This window comes from Bufo bufo, chromosome 6 (genome assembly GCF_905171765.1).
Source record: "Bufo bufo chromosome 6, aBufBuf1.1, whole genome shotgun sequence".
Taxonomy (NCBI): domain Eukaryota; kingdom Metazoa; phylum Chordata; class Amphibia; order Anura; family Bufonidae; genus Bufo; species Bufo bufo.
The window spans coordinates 189001935-189017029 of NC_053394.1; the positions used below are offsets into that span (position 1 = coordinate 189001935).

Genomic DNA, 15095 nt, shown 5'->3' on the forward strand with positions numbered 1-15095 from the left:
TTGCTCTAATGCATTCTGAATGAAAAGGATCCACTCAGAATGCATCAGTTTACCTCCGATCAGTCACCATTCCGCTCTGGAGGCGGACACCAGAACGTTGCCTGCAGCGTTTGGTGTCAGTCTGACGAAACTGAGCCAAACGGATCCGTTCTGACTCACAATGTAAGTCAATGGGGACAGATCCGTTTTCACTGAGACAATATGGCAAAAATAGAAAACGGATCCGTCCTCCATTAATTTTCAATGGTGTTCAAGACGGACCTGTCTTGGCTATGTTACAGATAATACAAACACATCCGTCTGAACGGATGCAGACATTTGTATTATCTGAATGGATCCATCTGTGCAGATTCATGACGGATCCCGCACCAAAAGCGAGTGTAAAAGTAACCTAAGTGACAGTCCTGTAATGTATTCAAACAGGAGGTACGGACAGCAGTACAGAGCTGCATAATAATTTATTATGGCGACCAAACATTCATTTTTAATATTTTGTAAGGACAGAGATGTTAATCCCGTCACGACCAAGCAAATTTTCTATTTTTGCATTTCGTTTTAAATCCCTTGCTTCCAGAGTGTGGAGGTAATTAACAGGTTAATTGGATTTTAAATTGTCTCTATGTTAAAGAAGCAGACACCTTATCAACCTAGCACCTCTGTTTCCATATGTCTACAGTAAATGTTAACCACAAGCTTTCACTTCTTCTGCATTACTACAGTAAAAAGGTCATTTGAAGGGAAATTCCACTGGCCAGCTATGCAGATATTTAAAACATGCAAGTCAATTTTTTCTGCACAACTGTAACTAACATTCAGATGTTATTTCTTTGTAATGCAATATATTGGCTACTTACGGTATGTAAACAAAGCAACAATAGTGTTTATCATCATTGGTTAAGACCTTTTCCTACAAGAAAGCTTGTAAGGTTTGTGCAGGGTAGAGAACTTCCCTGAGACATTTGAATCCACATAGGTCTCTGTTGATTCTCTCCGGCAAACTATATTTCTTCTTTAATTTGGGACTTTGAATGAAGACTAAAAAAAACTACTTCAACTGAATTGGCTCTTCGAAACGGACACCACAATGGGACACTAAGGTACCCGACAAGTGTGAATATACCATAAGCAAAAGAAGAGAACTGAACAAAAAGAGACAAAGGTTGTGAGATTTGTTCTTGAGAGTGATAATCAAGTAGACGTGGAAGGGAAACCCTCTTGTATTTAGTATATTGTGAGACAGTATAACAAAAAATAAATTCAGTGTGCAGTAACTGTGCGTGAAGTACGTGAATAGAGATAGCCAGTGCATAGTAACTGTGTGTGAAATACCTGGTAGGGAAAATAATTCCAGAGTCTGGGACGTGAAGAGAGAGACTTAAGTAACTTCTAAAGCCACTGAAAGAGAGAGACCTAAGTTATCCCAGTGTGTGGGAAACAGCCCTAGAGCACAGTGTGGAAACTGTGTGTGAAACAATTGGTAGAAGTGGGGCTGATGGGGAATACAGAGAGCTGCAATTCTTGGGAATAGTGGCAAGCCCCACAGAGATAGTCTGGTTGCAAAGAGGGAAAATATGCAGTGTAAGGCCGAATGCACACGGCCGCGAGCGGTCCGTGGTATGCCGGCCTGGATTCCTGCTCACAGCAGGAGCGCACGGCGTCATTGGTTGCTAATGACGCCGTACGCTTCATGCCACCGCTGCACTACAGTAATACACTCTTATAGATCATAGCAACCATAGAAACCAATGACACCATGCGCTCCTGCTGTCAGCAGGAAATCGAGGCCGGCATACCACGGACCGCTCACGCGTGCATTCGGCCTAGAGAATGGTGAATGTATGTTAAAACAAGCTGGTATGTAAAAATGTGGATGTTTGATATATAATTATGGAAAACGTCAAGAGAATGGTTGAATATCATGACATGTTCGACAGAGCACAATTATTGTTGCAAGTGGTATAAGACAATGTTGTAATTGCTTGAAATGGGCAATTTGTATCATTTAGGATGTTGTTTTTAGCAATTATGGGTGTGACTAGGGCGGAAACGATTACTCGATTGAATCAAGTGATTCGACACAAAAAGAGCTTGCTATACTTACCGCTCCGTGGTCACCCGCCGGCCTGTTATGTGCTGCACTGTATCCTGACACATCGTCAGGTCATAGTGCGCACTATGACCGGCGCTGTGCGACGTCAGTGCAGTGCGCAGAGAAGAGCTCGTGCCATACCGCCTCAGCACCACCAATCACCGTGCCAGCCGCCTCAGCACGACCAGTCCACGTGCCAGCTGCCTCAGCACCACCAGTCACCGTGCCAGCCGCCTCAGCACACCAGTCACCGTGCCAGCCGCCTCAGCACCACCAGTCACCGTGCCAGCCGCCTCAGCACCACCAGTCACCGTGCAGCCGCCTCAGCACCACCAGTCACCGTGCCAGCCATTTCAGAATCACCAGTGTCATTCAGTGCACCAGCCGCAGCTTCCAGTCACAGTGCCAGCTGTCTTAGCCTTCAGTCAGTGCCACTAGCCACAGCGCCAGCTGTCTCAGCCAGTCAGTGCCAGCAGGTTACAGCACCCCTGCGAAAATATTTTCGAAAAAAAAAATATAAGACAAAAAACACAATGTGGTCAATTTCCCTTGCCATTTAATAGACTTTTCCTACTAATGTTTATGCACTACTGTTCTAGCGCCCGTAATTGTAACGTGCTTAAGGTCTAGTAGAGTTATAGTTACTTACTGGGTGAAAAGTGAAAGTTACTCACTGAATGTTCATCTAACATCAGCGATCAGACCACAAGCGCTGCTAAATAGAATAAAAATAGAAATAGGGTGACGCAGCCCAAACGAAAGAGGTGGATTTTCCATATACAGCCTTAAAATGGCTACCCCCCCTCAGACTACACCACACCCAATCTCAGAAGGCACACTGTCACGGGCCTCTGATACCTTGTGGGTGACCAATAAACTAAATTTGGGCTGTTTGTCCTGCCCATGTTATTAAAAAAAAAAAAAAAAGCCTCGGTTCACACACCCTTGTGCCTTCATCAGTACCGTTTAAGCTACACCCGGAAAAGTACACTGAACACAGCTACATAAGGCAGGCTACCCTGTATGACGCACCCCTATTTTCCCGCAGCAAAAGAAGACAATAAAGGGTCAACTAGTAGCTTGCAGGGTGATGCATGACCTTAGAGCAGTTAATACTGTTGAAGTGCGAAGTCTAATTGTGACTAACCTCTTACTGTCTCAAATTCCACCCTGTGCTACGAGGTTTACAGTAATAGATTTTCTGCTTTCTTTTCTGTGCCATTAACAGAAACTTGCCAAAAGCTTTTCTCTTTACAGTACTGTACAGTAGTACTTCCACAGGGTGCTGCCAATACTCCCACCCTGTATGGCACACTTTAGCCTCGGTTCTCTTCCATCCCATTACTCAGCTGTTGCAATATGTTGATGATCCCATTATTAGCATGTGACACAGACAGCAATGTTTAAGAATTTCTTAGGCTTCATGCACATGACAGTGAAAATGCCGTGTGACGGCCGTTTAATGGCCATTTTTAGCACCAATTAAAGTCTATGGGGCTATTCACATTGCCGTTATTTTAACAGCCAGTGAATAGTGGTCAGTCCATAAAATAGGACATGTCCTATTTTTGGCCGTTTCCATGGCCAGATAAACCCCATTAAAATCAATGGGACAGTTTTTTAACGGCCGATTGACAGGAGTGCACCCATCTGCCAACGGCCATTAAAAACGGGTAAACTATCTATATTGCCACTTAGGGGTTTAAATAAAACCAAAAAAAACTGGACCTCATCCACTTGCGCGCGCTGCGGCAGTCTCTTCTCTCTCCATTGAGCAGGACCTGCCTAAGGATCTGCGATATGCGTGGTGACATAACCACGTGGGAGCGTTCAGTGACGTCATTGCGCACATCACAGGTAATTCCGCAGGTCCTGTTCAGTGAAGAGAGAAGAGACTGCGGTGGGCCATTATGGGGGCATTATTTAAACCATGGGAGAAATTATTTAAGATGGGGCCCTACATTGGGGGCATTATTAATAATTCCTACACTATGGAGGACATTAATAAAGCTGGGGGCGGTTAAAAAAAAAATAAAAAAAATCACACACTATGGGAGACATTATTTTACCAGGGACTTGATCTGAACCCTGTGCCTGCTCAAATTATTGAGCAAGCACCTTGGCTAAATGCGCGGGGGGGGGGGGGGGGGGGGGGGGGGGGGGGGGGGGGGGGGGGGGGTCCCGTGACCCCCCTGTGTCGGCGATTGCCACAAACCGCAGGTCAATTCAGACCTGCGCAGGGCTCCAGATGGCGACCAAAATGGTCGCCAATGCGACTTAGAATTTACAAATGGCAACAAGACTTTTTAGTCTTGTCGCCATTTGCGACTAGACCCGCCGCTGCAGCTCTGCAGTTGAATACAGCGGTGGGGCACAGGAAATTATAGTTCTCTGCCCCGAGACCGATGTTCTTCTCAGCAGCGCAGTGGAGAATGGGAGTCTCTCCCTCCCCCTGTGCTGCTGCCGCCAATAAAAAGAGAGAGATGGGAGGAGGAGGGGAGGGGGCTGTGCCACTGCGCCACCAATAAAGATAAACTGACCTGTTAATAGAAATACAGGAGGCGGGTGCCGGAATCAAATAGCCGGCACCCGACCTCTATGACAGGGAGCTGCGATCCGCTGCAGTTAACCCCTCAGGTGCGGTACCTGAGGGGTTAACTGCCGCTGATCGCAGCTCCCTGTCATAGAGGTTCGGGTGCCGGCTATTTGATTCCGGCACCCGCCTCCTGTATTTGTATTAACAGTTCAGATATCTTCATTGGTGGCGCAGTGCGCCCCCCAACACCCCAGTATAATAAAAACATTGGTGGCGAAGTGGCAGTGCCAATGAGGGTTAAAAAAAATAAATAAAAATTAACTCCCCTCCTCCAATTGATCGCGTAGCTGCCGGTCTCCTGTTCTTTCTTCAGGACCTGTGATGACGTCACTGAGCTCATCACATGGTCCATTACCATGGGGATGGATCATGTGATGTACCATGTGATGAGCACAGTTATGTCACCACAGGTCCTTTGACAGGTCCTGAAGAAAGAAAAGGAGACCGGCTGCTACACGATCAGGTGGTAAGTTAATTTATTTTGATTTTTTTAACCCTCATTGGCACTGCCCACTGCGCCACCAATGTTTATTATACTGGGGTGTTGGGGGGGGGGGGGGGGGGGGGGGGGGGGCGCACTGCGCCACCAATGTTTATTATACTGGGGTGTTGGGGGGCGCACTGCGCCACCAATGTTTATTATACTGGGGTGTTGCGGGCGCACTGCGCCACCAATGTTCATTATACTGGGGTGTTGCGGGCACACTGCGCCACCAATGTTTATTATACTGGGGAGTATATAATGATTATTATATTGACCTTCTACTAGCATTCTGTATAAAGAATGCTATTATTTTCCCTTATAATCATGTTAAAAGGGAAAATAATACAGTGAATAGACTTTCATCCTAGCAACCATGCGTGAAAATCGCACCACATCCGCACTTGCTTGCGGATGCTTTGCGATTTCACGCAGCCCCATTAACTTCTATGGGCCTGCGTTTGCGTGAAAAACGTACAACAACATAAAGCATGCTGCGATTTTCACGCAATACACAAGTGATGCGTGAAAATCACTGCTCAAGTGCACAGCCCCATAGAAGTGAATGGGTCCGGATTCAGTGCGGGGGCAATGCGTTCACCTCACAGGCCACTCATTGCACCCGCGCAGGAAATCTCGCCCATGTGAAAGGGGCCTAAGGGTGAATAGGACAAAGGTTCCAGCCCCTAAGGGGCTAATAGTAAGTAAAAAAAAAAAAAAAAACACAAAACACTAAGGCTACTTTCACACTTGCGGGCAGTGTGATCCGGCAAGCAGTTCCGTAGTCGGAACTGCCTGCAGATCCGCCGATCTGGATGTGACTGAAAGCATTTGTGAGACGCATCCGGATGCGGATCCATCTAACAAATGCATTGCAAGAACGAATCCATCTCTCCGCTTGTCATGCGGACAGACGGATCAGTCTTGTATCTTTTAACACATTTTTAACGGATCCTGCATTCAGGTATTTTGAATGCCGGATCTGGCACTAATACATTCCTATGGGGAGAAATGCCGGATCCGGCATTCAGGCAAGTCTTCCGTTTTTTTTTCCGCCGGAGATAAAACCGTAGCATGCTGGCGGTTTTATCTTTTGCCTGATCAGTCAAAATGACTAAAATTAAGACATCCTTATGCATCCTGAACGGATTAATCTCCATTCAGAATGCATGGGGATTTACCTGATCAGTTCTTTTCTGGTATAGAGCCCCTAGGACGGAACTCTATGCCGGAATGAAAAACGCTAGTCTGAAAGTACCCTAAAATATAAGTTTAAATCCCCCCTTTCCCAATTTTACATATAAAATATATAAACAAAAAATAAATAAACATATTACATAGCGCTGCATACGAAATGTCCAAACTATTAAATTATTGCAGTGAGCATTCGCCATTTTTTAGTCACCTTGTCACCCCAAAAAATAGGATAGGACTGTTCTATTATGGGCCGAACGTTTCAAAAAATGCAAAATGCACGCAGCTTTTTTTGGTGCTTTTTTCTTTTTGCGCGGTATTGAGTATCGCAATACTTTTTTATGATGATGAAAGCGAATCAAAATTTTGGTATCGAAACAACCCTACGCCGATCTGATCGGCGTAGCGTTGTCACAATACCAAAATTTTGATTCGTTTCGATTTGGCGACTAAAAATTAAATTTGGCTCCTATATTTTTCAGTTCAGGAGCCAATGGCTACTAGGTATTTTTTTTAGTCTGGAGCACTGGACCTGCGGTTTGCGGCTTTTACCTGGTGCGGCGGTGCCATCAGGTCCCCATGCGGCTGTAGGGGGAACCCGATGGCATGGAAGGCAGCTTGATGCCTTCCTGAGGCATCGGCGCTGCCTTCCTGTGACAAGCCTGTGAGATCCAGCCCCCTGGATCTCACAGGCCAAAGCTGTAGGAGTAATACGTACTTAGTGTATTACTCATACAGCCAATGCATTCCAATACAGAAGTGTAATAGCAAGCGATCAAAAAGTCATATGCACCCAAAATATTGCCGAACAGTCATCTCATCCCGCAATAAATGAGACCCTACGTAAGACAATCGCCCAAAAACTGAAAAAAACTATGGCTCTCTAATATGGAGAGACTAAAACATGATTTTTTTTTTGTTTCAAAAATGATATTATTGTGTAAAACTTAAATAAAAATAAAAAAGTAAACATATTAGGCATCGCCTCGTCAGTAGCGACTGTCTCTATAAAAATATCACATGACCTAACCCCTCAGGTGAACACCGTAAAAAATAAAAACTGTGCTAAATAAACTATTTTTTGTCTACCTTACATCACAAAAAGTGTAATAGCAAGAGATCAAAAAGTCATATGCACCTTAAAATAGTGCCAATCAGGGGGCGTGGCCTGACCGAGCTAGATGGCGGCTGCTTAAGAGCGGAGCTCCCGCCACTAGATTCCCTATAGCCTTTCTAATAGCACTACCCGTGAGCAGAAATGAAAATCCAGCCAAAGGATTCTGCTAGAACCTCCACAGAGCAGAAGCGGGATCTTCCGCAGCAACCCGATATGGAGAAATACTTCCAGAAATCGGCTCCCCAGACATCAGCACGCGCAGGCAAGATGGCGCAGAAGCGGCATGGGGAGGACGACACGTCCGGAGACCTGAGCCAAGAGGGTCAACATACTGAAATGGCGGAGGTATGTGGGGCATGTCCTGGAGACGAGTCAGCATTACTTACCAGAAACTTTCTGGAGGAAGCACTGCACAAAGCTCTTGCCCCGATTGCAGCAGACCTCGCTACCATCAAAGCGGATGTACGCCATATAGGAGACAGAGTGGAGGCCTTAGAGCAGGTGCAAGAAGCTATGCTAACTTTTGATACGGCGGTTAAAGACACCCTGGGGGCACACACTAGAGCTATGAACAGCTTGCTCCTACAGATGGAAGACCAAGAGAATAGGAGCAGACGGTGCAACATAAGAATTAGAGGGTTGCCAGAAGCTGAGGAGAAGGAGGATCTGATGAGCACTATGGGCCTACTTTTCACTTCACTACTAGGGCCTGAAAGGGCTGAAGGAGTCACAGTAGAAAGAGTGCATAGAGCCTTGCGGCCAAAACCCGGCTCAGCGGAAAATCCTAGAGATATTATCTGCGGTCTGCTGAGCTACAGGGACACAGAGGATATCCTGCAAAAAGCAAGGGCCAAAGGAGAAATACATTTACAAAGGAGAAGCATTCAAATATACCAAGATTTAGCGGCCTCCACGCTTCAGAAGAGAAGGCTACTTAAACCGCTAACGGATCTTCTCCGGTCCTCAAAACTGCCTTATAGGGTGGTTGTTTCCCATTTGGCATTCTGATCACTGCGGGGAAACCGCCGGTTCACAGTCAGGACACCTGCGGACTTGACGCCATTTTGGAAGATGTCCAGACCTGACAAACCGGTGGACGTACCTTCTTGGTTACCTGTGCCCTCAGAGGAAGAGATCCCACCATTACCTCAAGCTTCTTCCTGGCAGAAACCGAAGCAACAGAGAATCGGCCGCAACAGGAAGATGGCGAACAGGGATATAGACACCTGAAGCAGAAGACGTCAGGGGACGTTTGTGATCCAGTGAGCATGAGGGGACAGTGTTGATTGAAATACTTGATTAATGCAATTCCCTTCCCCCCCCCCCTTCCTTCTCCCTTCTTCTCCCTTATGCTCATATTTGCTCTATATATGCTCTATATATCCTAATATGTGTGCATATGCTTATGAAGATATTATTCAATACTTCAATAATGAAAAAGTATGCTGAGCGGGGTTATTGCCCTCATGGCAGTATTATGTTTGGGTAGATAAACTCACCTTTACTATCTACAACTAGGCTAATAGGAGAGTCTAGGCCGATCAGGGTTTACTGATGTTACTTGGTTCCCTTCCCCCTACTACTACTAGGAACTCATTGAGGGTTTCCTATCCTGGTTTATATATGCAGGTTTCATGTTCAGTTAATAGTTATTTTCAACAAATGTTTGGTGCTCCACTTTCTGGTCATACTTATGCTTGCAGGGAGTTTTATATCATTATATTGGCATATGAATGGCACCTTTAGTTTTAAATATCGCCACATACAATGTGCACGGCTGCAACAACCCAATTAAAAGGAGTTGTGTGTTCAGAGGTATTAAAAAAGCAGCAATTGATGTTATTATGCTGCAAGAAACTCATTTTACGGCCCTACATATTCCTAACCTGAGTAACATTTCCTTTCATCATTGGTACCATTCTTGCTCCGATAATGCCGCCTCCAGGGGAGTGAGCATAGGGATTAAGAAAAATGTTCCATTTCACTCTACACTCACAATGGCAGATCCTGGAGGCAGACACCTACTGCTGAATTGCAAGATAGGACATGCTAAGTATACGATATGCAATCTATATGCGCCGAACATGAAAACAGTCCACTGGCTCATTAAAAACTTTAGATAAAGTAGCCGCGTTTGCCTCTGGTGGGTTAATTAATGAGGGGATTTTAACCACCTCAGCCCCCAGTGCTTAAACACCCTGAAAGACCAGGCCACTTTTTACATACTTCTGACCTACACTACTTTCACCGTTTATTGATCGGTCATGCAACTTACCACCCAAATGAATTTTACCTCCTTTTCTTCTCACTAATAGAGCTTTCATTTGGTGGTATTTCATTGCTGCTGACAATTTTTACTTTTTTTGTTATTAATCGAAATTTAACGATTATTTTTGCAAAAAAATGACATTTTTCACTTTCAGTTGTAAAATTTTGCAAAAAAAAACGACATCCATATATAAATTTTGCTCAAAATTTTTTGTTCTACATGTCTTTGATAAAAAAAAATGTTTGGGTAAAAAAAAAAATGGTTTGGGTAAAAGTTATAGCGTTTACAAACTATGGTACAAAAATGTGAATTTCCGCTTTTTGAAGCAGCTCTGACTTTCTGAGCACCTGTCATGTTTCCTGAGGTTCTACAATGCCCAGACAGTACAAACACCCCACAAATGACCCCATTTCGGAAAGTAGAACACCCTAAGGTATTCGCTGATGGGCATAGTGAGTTCATAGAACTTTTATTTTTTGTCACAAGTTAGTGGAAAATGATGATTATTTTTTTTTTTTTCTTACAAAGTCTCATATTCCACTAACTTGCGACAAAAAATAAAAACTTCCATGAACTTACTATGCCCATCAGCGAATACCTTGGGGTGTCTTCTTTCCAAAATGGGGTCACTTGTGGGGTAAGTTATACTGCCCTGGCATTCTAGGGCCCAAATGTGTGGTAAGGAGTTTGAAATCAAATTCTGTAAAAAATGACCGGTGAAATCCGAAAGGTGCTCTTTGGAATGTGGGCCCCTTTGCCCACCTAGGCTGCAAAAAAGTGTCACACATGTGGTATCTCCGTATTCAGGAGAAGTTGGGGAATGTGTTTTGGGGTGTCATTTTACATATACCCATGCTGGGTGAGAGATATATCTTGGCAAAAGACAACTTTTCCCATTTTTTTTTTATACAAAGTTGGCATTTGACCAAGATATTTATCTCACCCAGCATGGGTATATGTAAAATGACACCCTAAAACACATTCCCCAACTTCTCCTGAATACGGAGATACCACATGTGTGACACTTTTTTGCAGCCTAGGTGGGCAAAGGGGCCCACATTCCAAAGAGCACCTTTCGGATTTCACAGGCCATTTTTTACAGAATTTGATTTCAAACTCCTTACCACACATTTGGGCCCCTAGAATGCCAGGGCAGTATAACTACCCCACAAGTGACCCCATTTTGGAAAGAAGACACGCCAAGGTATTCGCTGATGGGCATAGTGAGTTCATGGAAGTTTTTATTTTTTGTCACAAGTTAGTGGAATATGAGACTTTGTAAGAAAAAAAAATAAAAAATCATCATTTTCCACTAACGTGTGACAAAAAATAAAAAATTCTAGGAACTCGCTATGCCCATCAGCAAATACCTTGGGGTGTCTTCTTTCCAAAATGGGGTCACTTGTGGGGTAGTTATACTGCCCTGGCATTTTCCAGGGGCCCAAATGTGTGGTAAGTAGGTAAATGACCTGTGAAATCCGAAAGGTGCTCTTTGGAATGTGGGCCGCTTTGCCCACCTAGGCTGCAAAAAAGTGTCACACATGTGGTATCGCCGTATTCAGGAGAAGTTGGGGAATGTGTTTTGGGGTGTCATTTTACATATACCCATGCTGGGTGAGAGAAATATCTTGGCAAAAGACAACTTTTCCCATTTTTTTATACAAAGTTGGCATTTGACCAAGATATTTATCTCACCCAGCATGGGTATATGCAAAATGACACCCAAAACACATTCCCCAACTTCTCCTGAATACGGAGATACCACATGTGTGACACTTTTTTGCAGCCTAGGTGGGCAAAGGGGCCCAAATTCCTTTTAGGAGGGCATTTTTAGACATTTGGATACCAGACTTACTTCTCACGCTTTGGGGCCCCTAAAATGCCAGGGCAGTATAAATACCCCACATGTGACCCCATTTTGGAAAGAAGACACCCAAGGTATTCAATGAGGGCATGGCGAGTTCATAGAAAAAAATTTTTTTGGCACAAGTTAGCAGAAATTGATTTTTTTTATTTTTTTCTCACAAAGTCTCCCTTTCCGCTAACTTGGGACAAAAATTTCAATCTTTCATGGACTCAATATGCCCCTCAGCGAATACCTTGGGGTGTCTTCTTTCCAAAATGGTGTAATTTGTGGGGTGTTTGTACTGCCCTGGCATTTGAGGGTCTCCGCAATCATTACATGTATGCCCAGCATTAGGAGTTTCTGCTATTCTCCTTATATTGAGCATACGGGTAATGAGATTTTTTTTTTCCGTTCAGCCTCTGGGCTGAAAGAAAAAAATGAACGGCACAGATTTCTTCATTCGCATCGATCAATGTGGATGAAAAAATCTCTGCCAAAAAAAGAAAAAGGAGGGGGAAAGGCGTCTGCCAGGACATAGGAGCTCCGCCCAACATCCATACCCACTTAGCTCGTATGCCCTGGCAAACCAGATTTCTCCATTCACATCAATCGATGTGGATGAATAAATCCTTGCCGGGATTTTTTTTTTTATATATACAAAGTGTTTGCCAAAGTATATGAACCACCGCCACCTCCTCAGCTCATATGCCTCGGCAAACGTATCTTTTACTGCAGAGAAGAAATCTCGTCTTGCAGCGCCGCATACACCGACTTGCGTGTAATCTGACAGCAGCAGCTAGTCGATCGGTCCGTCCACCTGGAAGGTAAAAAAAAAAAAAAAAAAAAAAAAAAAAAAAGAAAAAGAAAAAACCAGGCCGCAACGCAATAAATTTATTAACTTTGGAAGAGAACATCTAAACTTTAACTTCTTGAACTGAACATTAACCTTTTTGCTTACTGGTGTGTTTTTTTTTTTACCTTTATAGAACAAACCTCTCCTTCCCCATGGGACAATGTGCAAAGCGCAAATCGCCCAAAGATGTGGCGAAGTACGTTATGCACTTTATCCCAGGTGAAAGGAGAGGTTTGCAGCAGCTGTGAGAGAAAGGGCCCTAATTGCCCTGTGTGCCTGTCCTGGTGAGATGTGATCCCTATGCTAGGTGTACCTGTGTGTGGTACTTCCGGAAACACTCTCCTAAGCATAGGGCAGGGTGGTCAGGACAGAAATAGCGGGTGTCACGTCTTATTCCACTCCTGCTACAGACACAACATTTTTTTCGGGGTGGCGGTTGGGTTGAGGTACCAGCAACGACACTGGGGAAATGTCGCTCGTGTAGACGGCTAACTACACTGGTGGATGGGGCCACGGAACCTCCTGGATAAAGGAGGTTCTCGATGATCTCTTCCTGGAATTTGAGGAAGGATCGTGTTCTCCCAGCCTTACTGTAGAGAACAAAACTATTATACAGCGCCAATTGAATTAAATATACAGACACCTTCTTATACCAGCGTCTGGTTCTGCGGGAAACTAAATAGGGAGCCAACATCTGGTCATTGAAGTCCACCCCTCCCATGAGCGCATTATAGTCGTGGACTGAGAGGGGCTTTTCAATGACACGGGTTGCCCTTTCAATTTGGATTGTCGTGTCTGCGTGAATGGAGGAGAGCATGTAAACGTCACGCTTGTCTCTCCATTTCACCGCGAGCAGTTCTTCGTTACACAAGGCAGCCCTCTCCCCCTTTGCAAGACGGGTGGTTACAAGCCATTGGGGGAAGCCCACGCGACTAGTTCGCGCGGTGCCACAGGCGCAAATCCGTTCTATAAACAAATGCCTAAAGAGGGCCACACTTGTGTAAAAATTGTCCACATAAAGATGGTACCCCTTGCCGAATAAGGGTGACACCAAGTCCCAGACTGTCTTCCCACTGCTCCCCAGGTAGTCAGGGCAACCGACCGGCTCCAGGGTCTGATCTTTTCACTCATAAACCCGAAATTTGTGGGTATAGCCTGTGGCCCTTTCACAGAGCTTATACAATTTGACCCCATACCGGGCACGCTTGCTTGGGATGTATTGTTTGAAGCCAAGGCGCCCGGTAAAATGTATTAGGGACTCGTCTACGCAGATGTTTTCTCAGGGGGTATACAAATCTGCAAATTTCTGGTTGAAATGGTCTATGAGGGGCCGAATTTTGTGGAGCCGGTCAAAAGCTGGGTGGCCTCTGGGACGGGAGGTGGTGTTGTCACTAAAGTGCAGGAAACGCAGGATGGTCTCAAAACGTGCCCTGGACATAGCAGCAGAGAACATGGACATGTGATGAATTGGGTTCGTGGACCAATATGACCGCAATTCATGCTTTTTGGTTAGACCCATGTTGAGGGAGAAGGCCCAGAAAAATTTTAAGTTCGGAAACTTGGACTGGTTTCCACTGGAAAGGCTGGGCATAATAGCTTCCCCGGGTTTGCGGTTATAAATTGTGTGGCATACCGGTTTGTCTCTGCCACGACTAAGTCCAAGAGCTCCGCAGTCAAGAACAGCTCAAAAAATCCCAGGGCCGTACTGATCTGAGCTTGTCTCAACCCGAACTCCAGACTGGGCGGTGAAGGGGGAACTACAGGTGAGGCTGAAGTTGGTGACTGCCAATCAGGGTTTGCCAGCACCTCAGGGATTCTAGGGGCTCTACGGGCCTGTCTGTGCGGGTGGCTGCGACGGGGTAACTACTGCACGTGCCCACCGTACCAGCTTCAACTGCCCTTCTGGTGCTCGCTACTTCACCATGTTGTACGGCAGTGCTGGTACTAGGTCCAGGGAGGGCTGCGCTGCTGGTGTATGCCTCACCACGTGATCCGGCAGCGACAGCCCCACTCTGCTGCTCTTAAAGCGGATCCTGCGTAACCTGTGGTCTAGCGACACAGGGCCGGGTACGCCTGGTGCTGCCAGGGAGCTACTGCTTTCTACAGGTTCATATTCTGACCCGCTAGATTCGTCAGATGAGGGTTCCCATTCCTCATCCGACTGGGTCAGAATCCTGTAGGCCTCTTCAGAAGAATACCCCCTGTTTGACATTTTGGACTACTAAATTTAGGGGTATTCCCTGAGACTACCCAAGAAAAAAAGCAAGCCTGTCTTACAAAGGGGAGGCTAGCGGAGTACCGGAGGCCGCTGCGGTTGATAAAAAATATCAAAACTGATTTTTTTATCGCCGCAGAGCGTGTAAAGTGAATGTGCAGTGATCAAAAAAAATTAATTTTTTGTCACTGCGGTGGGGCGGGCGTGGGTGAACGCACGTGTGGGGCGACTGATCAGGCCTGATCGGGCAAACACTGCGTTTTGGGTGGAGGGCGAGCTAAGGTGACACTAATACAATTATAGATCTGACCGTGATCAGTTTTGATCACTTACAGATACTATAAAAGTACAAATGCTGATTAGCGATACGCAAAACAGCGAATAAGTGACTGCGGTGCGGTGGGCTGGGCGCTAACTGATCCCTAAACTACTAAC

General features: G+C 45.3%; 1 protein-coding gene across 1 annotated transcript in view; it reads right to left on the reverse strand.

Annotated features, from left to right (window-relative positions):
• LOC121003272 (oxysterol-binding protein 1-like) overlaps positions 1-15095 on the reverse strand; it is a 362083-nt gene that overhangs the window by 55285 nt on the left and 291703 nt on the right.